Here is a 22,158-nt window from a genome sequence, read left to right as displayed (position 1 = left end):
TGCACTGCTCGGATCATTCTTTGTCTGGATGCCGCTAGGGAGAGAGCTGCTGCTGCAGGGATAGCGTTAGGGTGTTCTATTAGAATAGTGTTAGGCAGGAGTGATTCTACAAGAACCCAACAGCCCTTCTTAGGGCTACAATAACATTATATATTTACTTTTTTTTGGTTTGCTTGTGGCTGGGCTTGCTGCCACTAGTAGTGCAGCTAGTACCAAATTGTGAGGAATTTGCAGGGAGACTTGCGACCGTTGTGTTTAGCTCTTAGTGACACACATATCCACCTCAAACACCGAAGTGGGACAATTTATTAGGGGTTTGATTTGAATTAGGCACAGTCTGCTGATTTATTTTTTTTTATGTTTATTTCTTTTTATAACTCAAAGTAATCTGGCAAAGCAGTGTGCTTTCAGTGTAGGCTAGAAAATATCCATAGGAGAACCCCAACATCTTACTTAGGCCTACAATAGCGTTATATTTTACTTTTTTTTGGTTTGCTTGTGGCTGGGCTTGCTGCCACTAGTAGTGCAGCTACTACCATATTGTGAGGAATTTGCAGGGAGACTTGCGACCGTTGTGTTTAGCTCTTAGTGACACACATATCCACCTCAAACACCGAAGTGGGACAATTTATTAGGGGTTTGATTTGAATTAGGCACAGTCTATTTTATTTATTTTAATAACACTAAGTCATCAGGCACAGCACAAAATCCAGTTGTGTGCTCTCAGTGTAGGTTAGAAACTAGCCATAGCATTAGGATAGCATCATTTTGTTTAAAAAAAAAAAAATTACAAGTTTACACTTTAATTTGGAAAATGTTTAACCCGAGGGCTAGGGGTAGAGGACGAGGGAGTGGACGTCCAACTACTGCAGGGGTCAGAGGCAGTGGTCCTGGGCGGGGTGAGACACCACCTGCTGATGAGGGAGCAGGGGAACCCCGCAGAGCTACACTCCCTAGGTTCATCATGTCTCAAGTTACTGGGACTCGTGGTAGAGCACTGTTGAGGCCACAACAGTGCGAAGAGGTGATGTCGTGGATTGCAGACAATGCTTCTAGCCATTTGTCCACCAGTCAGTCTTCCACGCAGTCCACCCATGTCACCGAAATCAGCACTCCTCCAGCTCCTCCACCTCAGCCTCCTTCCCCCCAGTCTGCCCCCTCCCAGCAAAATTTTGCATTTGAACCGGCATACTCTGAGGAACTGTTTTCTGGACCCTTCCCACAGTCACAAACCACTTGTCCGGTTGCTGCTGAGCTATTTTCCGATGCCCAGGTTTTCCACCGGTCGCAGTCTGTGGGTGATGATGACATTATTGACGTAGTGGTAGAAGTGTGTAAAGAGGTGTCGGACGATGAGGAGACACGGTTGTCAGACAGTGGTGAAGTTGTTGTCAGGGCAGGAAGTCCGAGGGGGGAGCAGACTGAGGGATCGGAGGATGATGAGGTGACAGACCCAAGCTGGGTTGATAGGCCGGGTGGACACAGTGCTTCTGAGACGGAGGCGAGTCCTCGACGAGAACAGGTTGGAAGAGGCAGTGGTGGGGCCAGACGGAGAGGCAGGGCCAGAGCTGGTGCATCAGCGCCAAATGTTTCACGTAGTCAATCTCCCGTGGCGAGGGCTAGATTTTCAGAAGTCTGGAGGTTCTTTAAAGAAACACCGGATGACCGACGGACTGTGGTGTGCAACCTGTGCCAAACCAGGATCAGCAGGGGTTCCACCACTACTAGCTTAACTACCAACAGTATGCGCAGGCATATGAATGCTAAACACCCCACTCAGTGGCACCAAGCCCGTTCACCTCCGGCCGGGCACACCACTTTTCCTTCCCCTGTGTCATCTGCTAGTCAGCCCCCTGCCCAGGACCCCGGCCCAAACACCTCCCGTGCGAAAACCCCATCTTCGCCTCCACGATCCTCCACAGCATCCACCAGCGTTCAGCTCTCCATACCCCAGACGCTGGAGCGCAAAAGGAAGTATAGTGCAATCCACCCACACGCCCAAGCCCTCAACATCCACATATCCAAACTGCTTAGCCTGGAGATGCTGCCCTATAGGCTGGTAGAGACCGAGGCCTTTCGAAACCTCATGGCGGCGGCCGCCCCTCGGTATTCGGTCCCCAGCCGCCACTACTTTTCCCGATGTGCCGTCCCAGCCCTGCACAAGCACGTGTCAGACAACATCATCCTTGCCCTGACCAACGCCGTTTCTGACAAGGTCCACCTGGCCACGGACACGTGGACGAGTGCTGCCGGGCAGGGCCATTATAAATCGCTGTCGGCACATTGGGTTAACTTGGTGGAGGCTGGGACCGAGTCTGACCCTGGGGCTGGTCATATACTGCCAACGCCGAGGATTGCGGGGCCTTTCTCGGTCCAGGTCTCAAAGGCCTACTATGCCTCCTCCTCCTCCCACCCCTCCTCCACCTCCTCCTCCGAATTACCATCCGTGGGCATGGCGCCATCAGTCGGTAGCTCTAGGCACAGCAGCAGTGCCATCGCTAAGCGACAGCAGGCGGTGCTCAAACTGCTGAGCCTAGGCGATAAAAGGCACACCGCCCAAGAGCTATTACAGGGCATCACGGCGCAGACCGATCTGTGGCTGGCACCGCTGAACCTGAAGCCAGGCATGGTTGTGTGTGACAACGGCCGTAACCTGGTGGCGGCTCTGCAACTCGGCAGACTGACACATGTGCCATGCCTGGCCCATGTGTTAAATCTCATAGTTCAGCGTTTCCTCAAGACATACCCCAATCTGTCTGATTTGCTCACGAAGGTGCGCCGCATCTGTGCGCATTTCAGGAAGTCCAGCACAGATGCTGCCACTCTCAGGGCAGCGCAGCGCCGCCTCCAACTGCCCGCTCACCGACTGTTGTGCGACGTGCCCACGAGGTGGAATTCAACATTAACCATGTTATCCAGAGTTTACCAGCAGCGCAGAGCGATTGTAGACTGCCATATGTCAACTTCCACCAGAACTGGTAGTCAGGTCAGTCAGCTTCCTCAAGTCTACAATGAGGAGTGAACGTGGATGTCTGATATCTGTCAGGTGCTGAGTAACTTTGAGGAGTCAACACAGATGGTCAGTGGCGATGCCGCCATCATCAGCCTCACCATCCCGCTGCTTGGCCTGTTGAAAAACTCTCTGGTCAGCATGAAGTCGTAAGCTTTGCGCTCGTCACAAGAGACGGGGGAAGAAGATTCCCTTGTTGATAGCCAAAGCACCCTCAGGTCTGTTTCTCAGCGCATATCGGAGGAGGTAGAGGAGGAAGAGGAGGAGAATGTTGGCGAGACAGAAGAGGGGACCATTGTTCAGTCCTTCACTGTTCAGCGTTTATGGGCAGAAGAAGAGGAGTTGGAGGAGGAGGAAATGGACAGTCAGGCCAGTGAGGGGAGTGAAATCTTGCGCGTTGGGTCTCTGGCGCATATGGCAGATTTCATGCTAGGCTGCCTATCCCGTGACCCTCGCGTTCAAAGAATTTATTCCAGCACCGATTACTGGGTATTCACTCTCCTGGACCCACGGTACAAGCAAAATCTTTCCACTCTCATCCCTGGAGAGGAAAGGAGTGTGAGAATGCATGAATACCAGCAGGCCCTGGTGCACAAGCTGAAACAGTATTTCCCTTCTGACAGCGCTAGCGGCAGAGGGCGTACTTCTGCGGGACAAGTAGCGAGGGAGAGTAGGCGAGCAGGCAGCTTGTCCAGCACTGGCAGGGGTACGCTTTACAAGGCCTTTGCCAGTTTTATGTCACCCCAGCAAGACACTGTCACCTGTCCCCAGTCTCGGCAGAGTAGGGCTGATCTTTACAGAAAGATGGTGAGGGAGTAGCTGACCATACCATCGTCCTAAATTATCACACAGCTCCCTACAACTACTGGGTTTCAAAGCTGGACATGTGGCACGAACTGGCGCTGTACGCCTTGGAGGTTCTTGCCTGCCCTGCCGCTAGCGTGTTGTCAGTGTCGGGTTTTCAGTGCAGCTAGTGGCATTATCACCGATAAGCGTACACGCCTGTCGACTGACAGCGCTGACAGGCTGATGCTTATCAAGATGAATAAAGCCTGGATTTCTCAGGATTTCCATTCTCCACCAGGTGAAGAAGCTCAACCTGAATAATGTATGCACTCCTCCTCATTGTTCTCCTTCTCCTCCTCTTTGTACACTAAAGCAGAGGAAACTGGCTATTTTTTGCCAGGGCCAACTGGCTCTAGCTATAGTACTCTATGTATTTCATTTTTCTGGAGGGCCACCTACCCGGTCCTCTGTTTTAAACAATTTTTGGGAGTGCCACATACAGGCACTCAACCTATTTAATTTTTCTGGAGGACCACCTACCTGCTCCTCTGGTTTGAAAACTTTTTTGGACTGCCACATACAGGCACTATCCAAATTAAATTGTCTCCATAGCAGCCTCCACACGTCGTCTTTTTAGCTGCCTCCACACGTTGTCTCCATTGCTACCTCCACATGTCATCGCCATAGCTGTCTCCAAAAGTCGTCCATATAGCTGCCTCCATACATCGTCCCCTTATCAAACGAGCTGTGTCGGGCAGAATTTTGGGTTGTTTTCATGGCTTCCACATCAAACTTGTTAACTTTGTCGCCACCCTGCTGTGTAATCCACAAAATATACTGGCAAACTTTTATCATTTACCAATATTATTTCAGTGCTTCTTGCACATCTGTTTACATTCCCCTCACCCGCCATAACCCAAACTTATAAGAACACCACTACACTTGATCTTATACAAAAGGTTCTTAGAAGTGCTGTTTGGGGAGTAGCCTAGAGACAGGGGCTTGGATTGGCGAAAGCTCGTCTGGCAGCGGAGCGCCAGCTCCATCCCAAGATCCAACTAACATAGTTTTAACTGCAGCACCTTTAATCTACTACTAGTTCACTGCCTCCATACATCGTCCCCTTATCAAACGAGCTGTGTCAGGCAGAATTTTCAGGTGTTTCACCAGATACATAGTGGAACTCGGCCCATCTGTCGCCGCCATGCTGGAGACCTGAAGTTGCAATCATAGCAGCGCAATATGGATGCCCCATACTGTCGCTCTTAATCATGGAACCATTTCCGAAAAAACAATTAAAAATAGAACCACTATGCTATTCCATTATTCCTAGGTGAAATATTCAAACGACCCGGCCTGCTTTGAAAATTATAATTTTTTTAAAGTAAACGCTTCTGGCCCCCAGACCCATTTTGGGTGGGGAGGAGCCGAGAGACAGGGGCTTGGACAGGCGAAAGCTCGCCTGGCAGCGGACCGCCAGCTCCATCCCAAGATTAGGCAGCCTCAGAGGCATCCATGCATGCTGCCCCTGCTGTTTCCTGTCCATTTTGCCTCCACGATCCTCCACAGCGTCCACCAATGTCTCCATGCGCAACTTTCAACTCTCTATACCCCAGACACTGGAGCACGAGAGGATATGCAGCACATCATCCCCTTATCAAACGAGCTGTGTCAGGCAGAATTTTCAGGTGTTTCACCAGATACATAGTGGAACTCGGCCCATCTGTCGCCGCCATGCTGGAGACCTGAAGTTGCAATCATAGCAGCGCAATATGAATGCCCCATACTGTCGCTCTTAATCATGGAAGTCGTCTCCATGGCTGCCTCCACATGTCATCCCCTTATCAAAAGAGCTGTGTCAGGCTCATTTTTTGGGTGTTTCACCAGATACGTTATGGAACTTGGTCACTGTGTCGCCACCATGCTGTGTTATCGACTAAATATACCGTCAACCTTTTGTTCACATAGGAAATCATTTCAGCGCTTCTTGCTCACCTCCTTTGGTGAAGTCTGTCCATTTAGGGTGTGTCGCCATGACACTCTGTAGCCTGCCACTGCTGCCGCTGCCTCTGCATGCCGTCCCCTATAGTGTCAGGGTCAATTATTGCATGTTTTAGATGCTATCTAGCCTCATTCGGTCACTCTGTCATGGCCATGCTGTTGCCCATAATTTTTGCATAATGGTGCGATTAAGCAGCCTCAGAGGCATCCATGCATGCTGCCCCTGCTGTTTCCTGTCCATTTCCGTGGTGTTTCCATCCTTTTCTGAGGTTCCCAGGTGTTTGGCCAAGCTTCCCTCTGCAGAGCCTTGGTCCCCTTGAAAAATGCTCGAGTCTCCCATTGACTTCAATGGGGCTCGTTATTCAAGACGAGCACTCGAGCATCGGGAAAAGTTCGTCTCGAATAACGAGTACCCGAGCATTTTAGGCGACCAAAGACCCTTGGCTGTATAAAGGATTTGACCCCCCCACTCAACCTTACTACAAAGATACCGGGGCAAATTTACTTACAAAGTCACTAGTTTTCACTAAAAGTGCGTTGTCTGTCTATAATGCTGCTAAGATCGTTCGCCAGAAATCATGAATGTGTTGCTTCTCCGCACTGGTCCGACAGAGTTCACCATCTTTTTTGTGGTGCACCTTTAACATAGGGCGTGCGACACAATATTGAAAGTTAAATACTTCGCTTGGTCTGAATCAGTTGGACCATCCAAAGGCACGCTCACTAATTTGTGTCACATGGAAGCTGGCGCAGCTGCGCCACAAATGGGTCGCATGCACTACAATCCCAGCGCACACACTTCTTAGATACCTACAAGTTGTTTTAGCCATGAAAATCGTGCACGGTCAGATAAAAGTGCAGCGTGCAACCCTTAGTAAATGTGCCCCACCAACTTTTATGCATAGATATGAAAGCGCAACCAATGTTACTACACAGATTAATACTAGATTTTAGCGATTGTGGCCCTTACATGTTGGCGCCACATGGGCCACCACCTTGGATTGGGTTGTCATCAGAGGGTGCTAACTGTGTGCTATGACTAATGGCCGATCCTTATATAGGCAGTATGGCCAGTCGGGACCATTAACGCCTAAACCCCAATAGTGAGAATGTGTCTGGCGGCTGGCCTCCTTTATATATGTCAGTGGCACTGCTGACATCACATTTGGGCAGTGCTAGTGATGGCACATTCTAGGCCCTGTGTGTGAGTATCTGAGAAAACTTTGTCGCAGCATGCTTATTGTGTTAAAAAAACCACAATGGGGCTTATTTACTAAGGGTCCGCAGACGCACTTTTGTTAGACTTTCCGACGTTTTTGGGTTTTGCAAGGGTGGATTTAAATAGGGTGTTCAATCAAGGAAGGGGTCGAGCAAATCAGGGAAATGGGAACTGAAAACTGGAGGAACGGGAACTAGGATAAAGTTCAGTGCAGAAGCTGTCCAGAGTACGCATAGCTCAGTTGGTAGAGCTGCAGCCTGGTATACTGGTACACAATGTACATAAATCTAAGGAATGAGTTATGGAGATTGAGCAAACAATATCTGAGGTTAAGGAGATTCAGAAGCCAGTACCCAGAGAGGGGTGTTACTATAGTGGTAGCAGCCATAGAAGCTATGCGGCCCGCAGTGGCAATGGCCCCAGCATCCGACCTGACACACAGGTCGGAAAATATGCTCCATTGTATGCATATTATTATTCTGCACATTCTACAGCATAATCTGTATATACTGTAACTGGGCACATATTCCATAGTACACAGCATGAAATGTTGGGGGAGATTGAGGAAACAGCAACTTCTAAGGGAGTTGGGGGCCCAATTCAGAAGACTGCTATAGGCCCCATTCTCTCCTAGTTATGCAGCTGCATACAGATACGCGACCTCCAACGCCAAATGTCTTTGAAAAATGGTAAAGGCTGGGGGCGTGGCTTGCGCGTTGATGTGATCAGACGCGTGTGAGAGAGTCTCCCGCTCATAACCCGCTAATATCCTGCATATCTGGCCTATGAAAGGACTAAAAACTCACCCCGGTTGCTGGGAAAGACATCCTCCACTACTGAACCAGCCATGAAACCGACCGTGTGCAGAGATGACTAGGTGCGGTACACGCAAAGACAAAGCGGGCCGAAGCAGCGTGGCTGGAAACATGGCCGCGGGCCGCCGCGCGAATGATAGACTCTCGGACATTGCGGTGCGCCTGGAAGTATTTGCAAGAGATAGTCCCGGGCAGAACAACACACCTGCTGATAAGCTGGGCCGGGCTGAGGTGCACTCAGGAGAGACCCAGGAAGGCCCTACCTCGACACAACACGAGGCCAAGATGGCCGCGGTCTCTGAGGAGGAAGGTATGATGGAGCCAGTGGGGCTGGAGGGAAGAACAGCGAGTGATTCAGAGACTGACTACCAGAAGACAAGCTATGAGGAGGTGAGAGACTCTGGCGCAGAACCTACCCTGAGAGATGTGCTAGTCGTCGTCACAGCCTGCAAAAATGACCTGACTAAGCAACTTGGCTGCCTTACAGATGAGGTGGTGCTGGTGAGGCAGGACCTGCATAAAGTGAATGAAAGAGTGAAGGAGGTGGAAGATAGGGTCAGCAAAGTGGAGGACCAATTCCCTCCTATAATGAGAGATATGTGGAGAGTCGTACCACACAAATGCTTATGTCTAAAGCGGATGACCTAGAGAACAGGCTCCGCCGAAATAATATTAGGATTGTGGGAGTCCCGGAGAAGACAGAGGGAAGGAATGCAGCAGACTTCTTTGAGACATGGCTGAAAGAAACCTGTGGGCCTGATACACTGTCTCCATTCTTTGCAATTGAACGTGCTCACAGGGTCCCAACTAGGCCTCTACCGCCAGGGACACCACCAAGACCTATCATGATGAAACTCCTTCATTTTAAAGATAGAGACACTATTTTACGCAGAGCCAGGGAACTGAAAGACATCACTATAGACGGGAAGAGAATCTCCATATATCCTGACTTTTCAGTAGAAGTCCAGAAGAAGAGAGCGCAATTTACAGAAGTGAAGCGCAAATTGAGAGAAATGAATGCTGTCTACTCCATGTTATATCCTGCGCGACTACGAGTGGTGGCTCTGGGTGAGACACATTTTTTTGATATGCCTAAAGATGCCATGGACTGGCTAGACATACATAGAAGACAGATCCGGGAGGAGCGTCGTAACGCCATGGAGGACTGATCATTTCTATCATCTGGAGCAGATGAGTATGCAACAAAACAGTAAAGAAGGCCAGAATGAACGTTTATATGCTGATAGATGCGGGACTGTATTGGATATTTTGCACAACAACTTGAGGGTTATGAGATGGAGAGAGATGGGAGGCGCTCAGGCCCCAGCTCCCACTATGAGTGGGAAATGTCGATGTTGTCAATGTCTGTTGGTTTTTTCTGATTTACAGATACTGTATTTTGAGTTCTTAAGTAGTTGGGATAGGGGGTGGGGGGAGGGACGCAAGTCAGGAAGCAGTGCAAAAAGCGGCATAGTAATAGATATCAGGGACACAATGTACACCCAGGTATATGATAATGGCTAAAATCAATGTGTTGGCATGGAATGTGAGAGGCACAGGGGATGCGAACAAGAGGTATGCTATTTTCAGAACTCTCAGAAGTTTTCAACCTGCCATACTGTGTTTGTCTGAGACACATCTAATTAAGGAGCATGTTTCTCTTCTCAACAGATCATGGGTGGGACACCAATACCACACTTAGTGTTTTGATACACAGAGATATCCCATTTATATGTCATAGGCAGCTGATTGATAGTGAGGGCCGATTTATCTGTTTGCAATGCTCCGTGTATGATGTACAGTGTATTATTGTTGCAATATATATTCCCCCTCCTTATAACAGCATGGTTTTCAAGAAAGTACTGACCTTTGTGGCTGGCTCTCCGGTGATGCCAGTATTAATTGTTGGGGACTTCAATAACTATCTTAATCCCTTCTGGGACAAGTTTCATACTGGCAGCATTGCGGAGTCAGCACCTCCAACAATACTAGCCCGCTTGACAGAGGAGGTTGGGTTGTGCGATATATGGAGATACCGAAACCCAGGGGTTAAACAATATGCTTGTTACTCTGCCTCTCACAGGTCACAGATTTGACTTAGCTTTGGGCTCAGAATCCCTTTTGACATATGTAACGGAAGTAACATACTTGGCTCGAAGTATTTCGGACCATTCCCCATTACATGCATCTCTGCTTTTGAAACCCGGAAGTGGACTTAAGGGGGGGTTCTGGAAAGTCAACCCGTACTGGCTGCAGATAGTGGGGGGGATCATACCGGATGCGCTACAACAATATTTTATAACCAATGATGACACGGTCCCAATTTTGGCTAACTGGGATTCCATGAAAGCGCACATTAGGGGATCCTTGCATCAGGCTATTAACAGACATAAGACCAAGTCTAAGGCCCTAACTATCGCCTTACGGACTAGGGTGCAAGAAACAGAAGGCAAATATGTAGCGAATCCAACAGAAGGACATCACAAAGAATGGGTAGAGGCACAATCCCTGTACGCAGACCATCCACTGAGTTACGCCGCTAATAAATGGTACTTTATGAAACAAAAATATTTTGAGGCAGGCGAATCGGCAGGACATCTGTTGGCTACAATAGTACACGCACAAGGGGGAAGATCTCACATTCCTTATTTAATTAGAGAAGACGGGGTAAAGGTGACTGAAGATAGAGACATTTTGCAGACTCTACAGGAATATTACAGATGTTTATACACTTCCACCATTTCAGACACGTGGGAAGATATGATGAGGTACGGTGAGACCCTCCCTGTAAAAGCCCTCTCAGAAGAGGCTAAGGAGATTCTAGACTCTCCGATAACAATAGAGGAACTAGAACTAGCCTTAAGTACAATGCAGAATGAAAAGGCCCCAGGGATGGACGGGCTCCCGGCAGAACTTTACAAATCCCATAAGGACATTCTTCTACCTAGGCTGTTGACCACTCTGGAGATAGCATACAGTCAAGGACGGTTACCTAACTCTATGCTAGAAGCAATAATTGTAGTGATCCCCAAACCAGGGAAGGACCCCGCCAGACCCGAATCATACAGACCCATCTCCCTTCTCCCGGTAGATGTTAAAATATTTGCCAAGGTCCTAGCCATGCGCTTGAACCAAGTGGTCTCGGAGGTTATACATCCAGACCAGACTGGATTTATGCTGGAGAGATCCACTTCCATTAATCTTCGCCGACTTTTTCTAAATCTGCAATTATCAGAAAGGGGAGGCGGTGCAAGGGCAATTCTCTCACTCGACGCTGCCAAAGCATTTGACAGCGTCGAGTGGAGATACCTATGGATGGTAATGCACAAGATGGGTTTTGGACCCAGACTGGATCTCTACTCCAGGTTTGCCATCTGGAGCTTTGCTTAGAGATGACTTGATCCATATCTAGACCTCTGGAGGGAAAAGCGAATCTGATACGCACTAGGGTCCTATTAACGCTTCCGGTGCCCTTATGGGTATATGCCGATCTGCAGGACAGCTCAGTATGAGCCCTATGAGTGGGAACTGGGAACGTATAAAACTCCTGGTATAGGAACTCTGATAAAATATACACCGCTGCACTGCTCCACTTGCCTGGGAGGGGGAGGGGTGGGAGGGTTATTGTTGTCTGCATTGTATGTAAATTGTGATCTGTATTGTTCACGTTAAGTTTGTAATTTTCTGTTATGAAAATGGAAAATGAAGTTGGTGGTTAATAAAAATTACCTGATTTAAAAAAAAAATGGCTGTGCTATTAATTGTTATTTGAGATGTGGTAAAGATTATACCACTTGTCAAACGATGTCAAAGAAAAAGAGTGAGGCACTATCTCTATTACAAATAAGGCTACAAATAAACGCTTTATTTAAAATGGATATATTCTACCTAGTAGGTATCAGTAGTGGCAATACGTAACGATTGGTGAACTGATTGGCTGTCACCATTTATACTTGATGTCTCTAACATACAACCCTTATAGGCTAAAACATCTCAATGAATATATTCTATCTAGTAGGTACCACTGTGTATCTGTGTTATGTAAGATATATTGTTTACCATGTAATGTGTTTGAAATCTGATTATACACAGGAGTGGCAATAATTAATGATTGGCGAACAATATAGATTTAAACTTACTGTCATCTCAATGATAATGTTGAAACTATTAAAAGATAAGCAAGTATATTACACAAATAAAATAATTATATTCAACAAATTTGTTCAACATATAACCACCAGGCTATACAAAAAAAGTGAGGTGTTCTTCTTTGTGTTAAGAATGTGCATCTAAGGTGTGACTGGGCCCAGACTATTCCAAGCCACAAAGATAGTATACATACGTATACCAAACCCCCAGATTGTCCAATAGATACGGTGATCAAGGTTATATGTTGATTATATGCAGTAAATAAAAGTGTTTTCAACAAAGTACCGTATATACTCGAGTATAAGCTGACCTGAATATAACCTAATTTTAACACAAAAAAACTGTGAAAACCTATTGACTCGAGTATAAGCCGAGGATGGGAAATGCATTGGTCACAGCTCCCCCCCCAGTATATAGCCAGCCAGCCCCTGTATTATATAGCCTGCCGGCCTCTATAGTATATAATCTGCCAGTCTCTGTAGTATATAGTCTGGCAGCCCCTGTAGTGTATAGTATGGCAGCCCCTTTAGTATATAGCCTACCAGCCCCTGTAGTATGGTGGTGGCTACAATGTTACATTTTTTATAGACTCAAGTATAAGCCGCCTTAGGGTTTTTGTGCCGAAAAATTTGGCTTATACTCGACTATATATTGTATTTATTCCTGTGCTTGAGAAATTTTCTCAAGAATTGTTCCCTTGACTTCTACTGTTTGTCAAGGTTCAGAGTAGTAAATCCCTTGGACCACCGCGGACTATGGCACAAGCCGACACCTGGGACTGGAATCTAAGTGGCACCTGGTCTTCACCAGAGCCTGCCACAAAGCAGGATAGTCTTATTGAACCTCTAAAACTTGAGTCATCCACACTATAAGTATCCTACTGTTTAGAACCTGTATAGGCACATGATAGTTTAATATTTCTTATTCATCAAATGTACCAATAATTCTTTTTCTATGTACCATTAATTATGGCCTGATGTGCAATTCACATGCTATTTTAAAAAAAATTTGATTATGAATAAAGATTAACATTTTATATCTCATGAATGCCTTGCTTCGACATCTCGTCATCCATAGTTTTATGGGGGACATGAGTGGTAATATACTTATACTGGTTAGTATATTTCTAGTGTGGTGAGCACAAGGCGTGGTGGTTGACGGCTACGGGGAGTACCCTGCAAAGTTGAGTGCTCACTCTTATTGTAGTTACTTCAGTCTACAGCCGCTGCTTGGCTATAGTGGTGTACCATAATTACACCCACGTACAGCTTAATGCAATATTTGCTCCTTCTACACTGGTGTAGAAATAAATAAATATCCACGTTATTCTTATGTACTCATGTATACTTTATTTATTTTGACTTTATATGGGCAGAATTCCAGTTATGGCCCTTCCTGCAGGATTCCATTTCACGCTTTATATTGCCAGCTAGGCCTTTCTAATGTCAGTGTTTTCTATAAAAAGCCAGGCCCAATTGGGATTACCCTCCAAACCACTTTTAAAAGCTACAGAGGAACAAGCTAGTTGCTCCAAAACGCAAATAACAATCTTATTGCCATTCCCCAAGGTTGAAAAAGGTTATGGTCGTACCTAGAAAGACATTGTTTTGGATGAAATACCAGTGTTAAATGCACACCCCTTGGAGAATTTAACAAGGTGCTAGCTAGAAAATACAACAGGGCTCCGCAATGATAAAGCACTTGAAATATAAATAATAATTAATAAAGAACTTGGAGAATTACAAAGGATGTGCTAACGAATCCAGAGGCTTAGAGGGGAAATAAAAAAAACTAAATAAAAAAACATAAAACTAACAAGTGACACTAGTTTGCCAATTACATCCCGCAATAAAATAATCGAGGGGTTTAGGGAGCAATGTAACCTAACAGTTGTTACAATAATTGTTTTTACCTAAATGAATTCACAGCATAGGTTGGACGTAAACTGTGAATGAGTTGTGTAGAAGGAGGTAGAATATTCCAGGGGCCCAACTAAAATTTTGTCCCTCTAAAGTACTCCCAGGTCTCATAGTAGTATATAATGTCCATCCTGGAACAGACTTTTTTTCCTTACTTTAGAAGCAGCGGAATTCACCGGTAAAATGCTGTCCTGGCAAATCACGGGGGATATCTGATCCAGAGGTAGTGACTGGGTCACTGTCCTACTCCAAATATTAGTTCTCTAATTTCCGCCTCATGAAAATGGAGAAATGATACAGCATTACCTGCACATTGGAACAGCACGTAAGAGTTTTACAGTGCCATCTGAACAAAGTACACGGCCAATGGTCTTCGGTTTCTGCAGGGCGCTGTACGGTCTCAGCACCTGATCTGACAGATCAAACCCACCCATGTATTTATTGTGGCTTGGGGGCAGTCGTTGTGGTACCTGGTACAGGGGTGAGGGTGCTGGAGTCCCCATGAATTGTGGTTAGAACAAGGACATCGCTTTTGTCCTTATGCTTGAGCAACACCATGTTCTGATAGCTGAGTGCCTTGATTCCCCCCTTTCTAAGTGGCTGCCTAACAAGGGTTTTTGCGTATGGTGCCAAACACTACAGAACTGCTGGAACTGAGGGATCGGAATAGTGGAACGCTGGGATAAAAGCTATCCACATACAAGTGGTAACCCTTATCCAGTAGTGTGTGCACAGACGCGGTGATAGGTATTACTGACGTCATAAGTAAAATTGCTGCTATTGGCTGCTCTGCTTTGATCAGCCAATAGCAACGATCATGAACTGGCGGGAACGACGAAACCCTTCTGGTCCATAAGATGGATGGTGTCAGTGTCCTAGTTGCCCATGGCAACCAATCACAGCTCCCCTTTAAAATATTCATGAGCACTGGTAAAACGGAAGCTGAGCTGTTGGTTGCCATGGACAACAAGGAATATTCTGAGGTTCATACAGCTTGATAAATCTACCCCATAATCTTTAATCCATGGATCACTATGATTACGGTGATACCTCATTTATATAATTTTATTCATATTTATTCCAATTTTATTGAAGAAAAACTAGAATAGAAAAAATTGCATTTGTTTTAGTATCGACATTTTTGCAGCGGCATAACTATAGTATTTTTTGGTTGACGGAGCTGGTTGTCAGCTTTTTTTGTAAGACAAGTTTTATCTTTTCAGTGGTACCATTTTGGTGCTTGTAACTTTTCATGATTACTTTTTAGAACATTTTTTGCAAAGCGATTTATTTTTTTGTAAAGTGATTCAGATGTATTGCACTATGTAATGTAATGTGATACATGCTGCCCATGCTCAGTGGATTTCTGCCAGGTCCTGCTTGGAGGCAAGGACCCGACTCCCGGACATGATTGTGCAGCCCCGGGGAACTGGCAGGCCCCAGCCCTGCTAGCGAAGGATCGTACTCCCCGTTCAGTTCCGCTGGGGCTTCCGATCCAAATCAAAAGCCCCTTACATGGTCATGTTTGACTGTGGTGTGTAAGGGGTTAAGACCTGCGATCGGAGGAACCACGGGTCGTGGGTGTTGCAGAAGGGTGTCAGCTGCGATATGCAACTGACACCCGTTCTGTAAGGTGCTGGCTCCAAACATGAGCCAACAACTACCGTGCTCCGTATTAGTACACCAGGAAGGGGTTAACCATCCATGTCATCATAAAGCAGCCATTCCAGAAATGTTAGTTATCAAGCTTTTTTGATAGTTAAACTATCTTCCTGGAAAGCAGAACATTTCAAACTTTGAAAATGAAGAATTTTTCCAAACTTTTCAATTTTTTTCGGAATGAAACGCAAAATTTATCACTTAAATTTAACAACCAAATTAAGTACAATGGGCAAATGTATTATCATATATGTGTCGGGAACTCACATTTTTTTGGCGCGAAAGTGTTGCGGATCATCTATAATGCATTTGCGCCAGAAAGAACAGATTTTTCCGACTATCTGGACTCCCGACCCGGCCTATATTTTCCACATCATCCGCCACATTTATGTTGAGTTTGTCGGCTTTTTTAGGCACAATTTTTTTCCGCAGAACAGTCTGAAATCAAAATAAAAACAGGCACAGTCCATGTAAGATTTTGGCGCAGATCTGATTTGTGTCAGCATTTTTATGGCGCCCGACTGATTAGTCATGTCTGCGCATTAATTACTTACAGCCGTGCGCTACTTTAATTCATAGGGCTATGCTTGCCGTCGTCGGATCTCAGATGCCGACTGTCGTGGTTGCGACAGAATTAATAAATGCCCCCCAAAGTGTCACAAGAAAACAATCTTAAAATCGCCTGGATATGTTACAGTGTTCCAAAGTTAAAACTAATTATCGTCAGATTCTAAAAATTGAGTCTGGCCATTAAAGGGGTTTTCCCATGAAAGAAAATTATTCCATCTCAATCCCCTAGCCTATCACTCTCTATGCTGCTCAGTGTAAAATCCCAGGGTGTGGGCAGGGCCTCACTAAGCAGACGCTGTATTATCCATCTAGGTCTGTGGGGTGACGATGTGGTTACACTATCAGGGTACAGGTGTATATGCACTTTCATCTGGCTTCTGACATTATACTAACACACTGACATATAGAAGGAGAGATGAGACAGATCAGAGATGATGAGATGCCTATTGCACACACAGCTCTACTACATCTCACAGATCATGTTATCCACTAGATGCCTAGAAGCTGAAAACAAGTGTCTGTGATAAGGGGTTAATAACATTCAATGCAACCTAAGTTTTCCCCCTTTTACACTCGCGTTTTCCACGTGCGTGTTCTGCGCATGCTTTTGAAGCGCAGAACTTGCAATGCACTCTGGCCCGTTGAAATCAATGGGTTTTTTCAGACTTGCTTTTTTTTAACGTGCATTTAAATCTCAACATGCTCTACTTGTGGTACCATCCACGTTACTAGCAAAAGTCCCAGCAGTTCCTGCTGAGCTACTACAAGTCCCAGCTGCAATTGGACTCTTAACTGATAACAGCAGTAAAGTGGCAGCACTGGCACCACAAGTCCCAGAAGAACATGTACTGCAGGAGGACTCTGGACTCACACCTGAACCTGAAGGTAACTCTGTAGCACCCCAGAGGGCATCTGAGCAGGACAATGAGGACTGTGCTGTGCAGGAAGTTAATGCTGCAGTTGATAATGTTGCTTATGTACCTGATAATGTTAATGTCTCTGTGTATCATTTTGTCCCAGCTGAGGAGTCATCCCGGGTACAATCTGTGGCAGCTGGTTGTGTAGGGTGCGGGACAATCTAGCGTTTAGGAATTCCCACCTCTAGTCACACCACAGACAGCAAAGCCCCATGGTCCAGAAAGTCAACAGTCCCATGGTCCAGGTGGTCAGTGGCCCCCTACTACAGATGGTCCACAGCCCACACATCCCCCACAGCAGGACAGGGGTCAGACATCATGCAATGCTTGAAATCATGATTCCCCATTCTTCTCCTCTAAGGAGAAATGTTTTCAAGTTTAGGCATAGAGGGGCTAAGGAAGATCTACCTGACAGGAGACATGTGTTGAGCGACATGATGTGCACCCAGCTGACATCCTGGCTGTAATAAATCTTCCAGACAGACAGGGGTATGATATCAGCTTCAAGCTGATGTCTAATCTGAACCGGTTCTGTGCTCTCTACCCCAGAGTCAGGGATACTGAGGGGTGGATAAGTGCAGTTTTGTATCCATCTCCAAGCCAGATACAGCAAATGTGACCATAATCTTCTGGAATGAGTCTGCCCCCCCTCAAGACACCATTATCTGGCTCAAGAGACATTACACCCTCATATCAGATATGACCAAAACTCGGGATGAAGATGGAATCAGGACCAAGGGGTGGAGGGTCCTTGTTAGACTACATCAGAACCAGAACATCACCATCACCTCCCTAATTCCTTTTTCCTTGACCGGCTGAAATCCGAGATGAGACAGTACCAGTAAAGTAGGTACACCTCCCTGGTAGTTGAAAGGGACTATCGGACTCTAGGGGCACCTGACCCATTTGAGAATTGCCGGGAGTGTTTGGAGAAAAAACTGATCTCAGGTCTCACTGATTCCCAGGGTGTTTTACAAGAGTCTCGTGAGGGAATCCTGGGAGTGGTGAGATCTTACTATACTGACTTGTTTCAGAGGAAGGCTTTGGATAAAGAAAAAGTCACCCAATTCTTGGAGGCAACTTCAGGCCCTGATACTAGAGAATTGGACTTTTCTCAGAAATAATGGTGGAGGACATAAAAGAGGCTATTAATAAGTTAAATCTGAAGAAGGCACCAGGTCCAGATGGTATAACAGCAGAATTTTATAAGAAGTGCCTACCTACAGCAAGAACTGGATGCCGATCTGGATGCATAGACTGGGATAATGTTCTCAAAGACAAAAGCCCCCCCCAAAAATGGGACTTTTTCTCATATATTCTGAAAAAGTCCTCTGAGAAACACATACCTTATGGGAAATAGCATAAAAGGAACAAGAAAAAGCCTATATGGCTAACTAGTCTTGTAAGGAAAGTAATAAGCGAGAAAGATAAGGCTTTTAAGGTGCTAAAACGTGAAGGTAGCGATGAGGCATTACAGGATTATAGAGAGAAAAATAAATCATGTAAAAAAGCAGATAAAGGCCGCAAAAATAGAGACTGAGAGAAATATTGCCAGGGAGAGCAAAAATAACCCCAAATTATTTTTCAAGTATATAAATGATAAGAAACTAAAAACAGAGAGGGTGGGTCCCTTTAGAAATAACATGGGGGTCATGGTGGAAGGAGATGAGGAAAGGGCCAATCTACTGAATGTCGCCTTCTCAACTGTCTTTACCCAGGAAAAACCCCTGGTGGAAGACACAATGAGGAATAATGTAAATTCTTTTTGGAATGTCAACAGTTTAACCCAGGAAGAGGTACGGCGTCGCCTCACAACCACTAAGATAGATAAATCACCGGGGCCAGATGGCATACACTCCCGAGTTCTGCATGAATTATGTACGGTGATAGACAGACCGTTATTTTTAATATTTGAAGATTCACTGAGGACTGGTTATGTTCCACAGGACTGGCGCATAGCAAATGTGGTACCAATATACAAAAAAGAATCAAATAGCGATCCTGGAAACTACAGACCCGTGAGTCTAACTGCTGTGGTGGGGAAAATATTTGAGGGGTTTGTTAGAGATGCTATCCTGGAATATCTCACTGTGCACAACCTTATAACCCAGCGTCAGCATGGGTTTATGAAAGATCGTCAGACTAATCTGATTGGTTTCTACGAGGAGGTAAGTTCAAGACTGGATCTGGGGGACGCTGTGGATGTTGTATATCTGGACTTTTCAAAGGCATTTGACACCGTGCCACATAAAAGGTTAATATATAAAATGAGACTGCTGGGAATAGGAGAAAATCTGTGTATTTTGGTAAGTAATTGGCTTAGTGATAGAAAACAGAGGGTGGTCATTAATGGCACATTCTCAGATTGGGTTGACGTTACCAGTGGAGTGCCACAGGGGTCAGTATTGGGGCCACTTCTTTCAAATATTTTTATTAATGACCTTGTAGTGGGTTTACACAGTCAAGTTTCAATATTTGCAGATGATACTAAGCTGTGTGAAGTAATAAATACTGAGGTTGATTAGCAGTTTAGCATTACAGAGGGATTTGTGGAAGCTTGAGGAGTGGGCAGAGAAATGGTTGATGAGGTTTAATGTAGATAAATGTAAAGTTATGCACTTGGGCCATGGAAACAAAAAGTATAATTATGTTCTAAACGGTCAATTACTTAGTAAAACTGGAGCTGAAAAGGACTTGGGGGTATTGGTGGATGGTAAACTTAATTTTAGTGACCAGAGCCAGGCGGCTGCTGCTAAAGCAAATAAAATTATGGGATGTATCAAGAGAGGAATAGATTCTCATGATAAAGACATAGTTTTGCCCTTATACAAATCCCTGGTCAGACCACACATGGAATATTGTGTACAGTTTTGGGCACCAGTGTATAAAAAGGATATAGTAGAGCTGGAACGGGTGCAGAGGAGAGCAACCAGGATTATTAGGGGAATGGAGGGATTGGAATACACTGACAGATTACAAAATTTGGGATTATTCAGTTTAGAAAAAAAACGACTGAGGGGAGACCTCATTACAATGTACAAATACCTGAACGGACAGTACAAGGATCTCTCCAAAAATCTTTTTATACCTAGGCCTGTGACCAGGACAAGGGGGCATCCTCTACGCCTAGAGGAGAGGCGATTTTACCATCAACATAGACAAAGGTTCTTTACTGTACGAGCAGTGAGACTATGGAACTCTCTGCCGCAGGAGGTTGTTATGGCGGACTCTATGTACATGTTCAAGAGTCCCCTCGGGTGTCAGAAAGAGGAGACAATGGTCCATTTTTTGTCAGAGTGCTGGGGTGGACAGAATATCTGGCATGACATATCCACCAAGCTAAGAATACCATCACTGCAGTCCCTAAGGTACCCAGAGATCCTCTATCCTCCCTATAGTATACAGTCTTTCAACCAGTAGTATAAAGCCAGTCCACCCAGCACTTTAAAAAAATAAACTTATATATGCACCCTCTTGTAGCCCTGATGCTCAGCGCGGCTCCCATTCTGTCTTCCCCCACGGCTCCTCTTCATTCTCTGGTCTTCTGTAACAGCCGGCAGAAGATAACGTGGCCGCGCCATACACCGCGTCATTGCATCGTACAGCTCCATACACGGGGAAAAGATAGGACATGTCCTATCTTTTCCCGTGGTACAGCGGTTTGCTCCATTCATTGCTATGTAGAGGGGAGGGGTTCCCACTCCTCTCAATTGTGGCGAACGGAAAGGCAAGCATATGTTTGTATGAATGTAGTCTTAGGGCGCGTTCACACGTTGCATTCTGGTTGCATTTTGAAACATATTGCCGCTGTGGAGAGGTGATTTGTTTACAAAACGCAACTGTTAACCTCTTAGTGACCGCCCATCCAGACTTCTCCCTCGTTTACTGAGGGGTCAATAACACGGTCAGGTTCCTGCTCGAACAGTTTGCTTAACATATGTTTGAATTCAAAATCAAATCTTCATTTTGTTTGAAGTTCTCTAAAATACTTAGAGAGTTAACAATCTTCCTATTTGCTGTTTTGAGAATGCTGTTCGATTTGTGATCTTTCTAGCATTGTAATAAAACAAAAGGACAATTATAAAATGACACCAACACAGAGCTGAGGTATGGTAAATGTTTTGTTAGTCTTACTACCCAAATAAGTTACCAGGTTTTAAAAACAGATAATTTAGAATTTTAAGGTATTTTTTTTTCAAAATGTTTACCAAATTCACTTTTTTCATAAATAAATGCTAAATATATCAGCCAAAATTTCCCACCAACTTGAAGTTCAAAATGTCACAAAAAATCAAAAATCAAAAACACTTGGTTAAGTTAAAGCGTTCTAAAGTTATTACCGGATAAAGTGACACATGCTGGTTTACAAAAATAGGACTTGGTCATCAAGGTGCAAATGAGCTTGGTCACTAAGGGGTTAATGCAATCTAAGGGTAAATTTAAACTAATTTAATATGGACCGATATTTGGCCGCACCATTTGCGGCCACATATCGGTCCCCATTGACCTCCTAGACATCGGGACCTGGTGTGGTGAGCCCACGTTGTCTCACCATACTTTGACCATGCATGGATAAATATAGGACATGTCCAATATTTTGCCTTGTTACAACACCAGCCATGTGCTGCTCTATACAGAGGGGAGTAGTAGGCCATTTGAGTAGTCAGGACTACAGTAGTACAGTTAGTGCTTGGCCGAGCAGGTATTGTTTTGTTTTCCAATGAGACTTGCAGTTGCAGAAAATGTGAATGGCACTCACCCCTTTTTTTGTTGCTTCTTCCTTCAAATGTATTTAAATTTATTCACATACAAGCATTTACATGGTACTCCCTCCACCATGTATTGTAAATGCTTGTATTTGAGTATGTTTAAATAAATTTGAAGGAAGAAGCAACAAAAAAAGGGGTTAGTGCCATTCACTTTTTCTACTACTGCAAGTCTCATTTGATGTTTATTCATAAATAGAGCACAAGCCCTGAAGCTCCCAGTGTCCAAAAGTGTTTTTTGGTCATTGCTGTCCAGGGCCATTAAGCAGTGTCATCCATGTGTTTTTCTTGCATATCTAAATTCTGTTTGTGACTGGCTACTGTTAGACTGAGCACGCTTTTCTGAA

The 22,158-nt window shown here is 45.2% G+C and overlaps 1 protein-coding gene across 9 annotated transcripts in view; it reads left to right on the top strand.

Moving 5' to 3' along the window:
• The window catches only part of TMEM245 (transmembrane protein 245), a 757,127-nt gene that overhangs the window by 673,716 nt on the left and 61,253 nt on the right, over window positions 1-22,158 (top strand). The window lies entirely within an intron of this gene.

Source organism: Engystomops pustulosus, chromosome 5, assembly GCF_040894005.1.
Source record: "Engystomops pustulosus chromosome 5, aEngPut4.maternal, whole genome shotgun sequence".
NCBI classification, from domain to species: Eukaryota; Metazoa; Chordata; class Amphibia; order Anura; family Leptodactylidae; genus Engystomops; species Engystomops pustulosus.
This window is presented reverse-complemented; position numbering and strand designations above follow the sequence as displayed.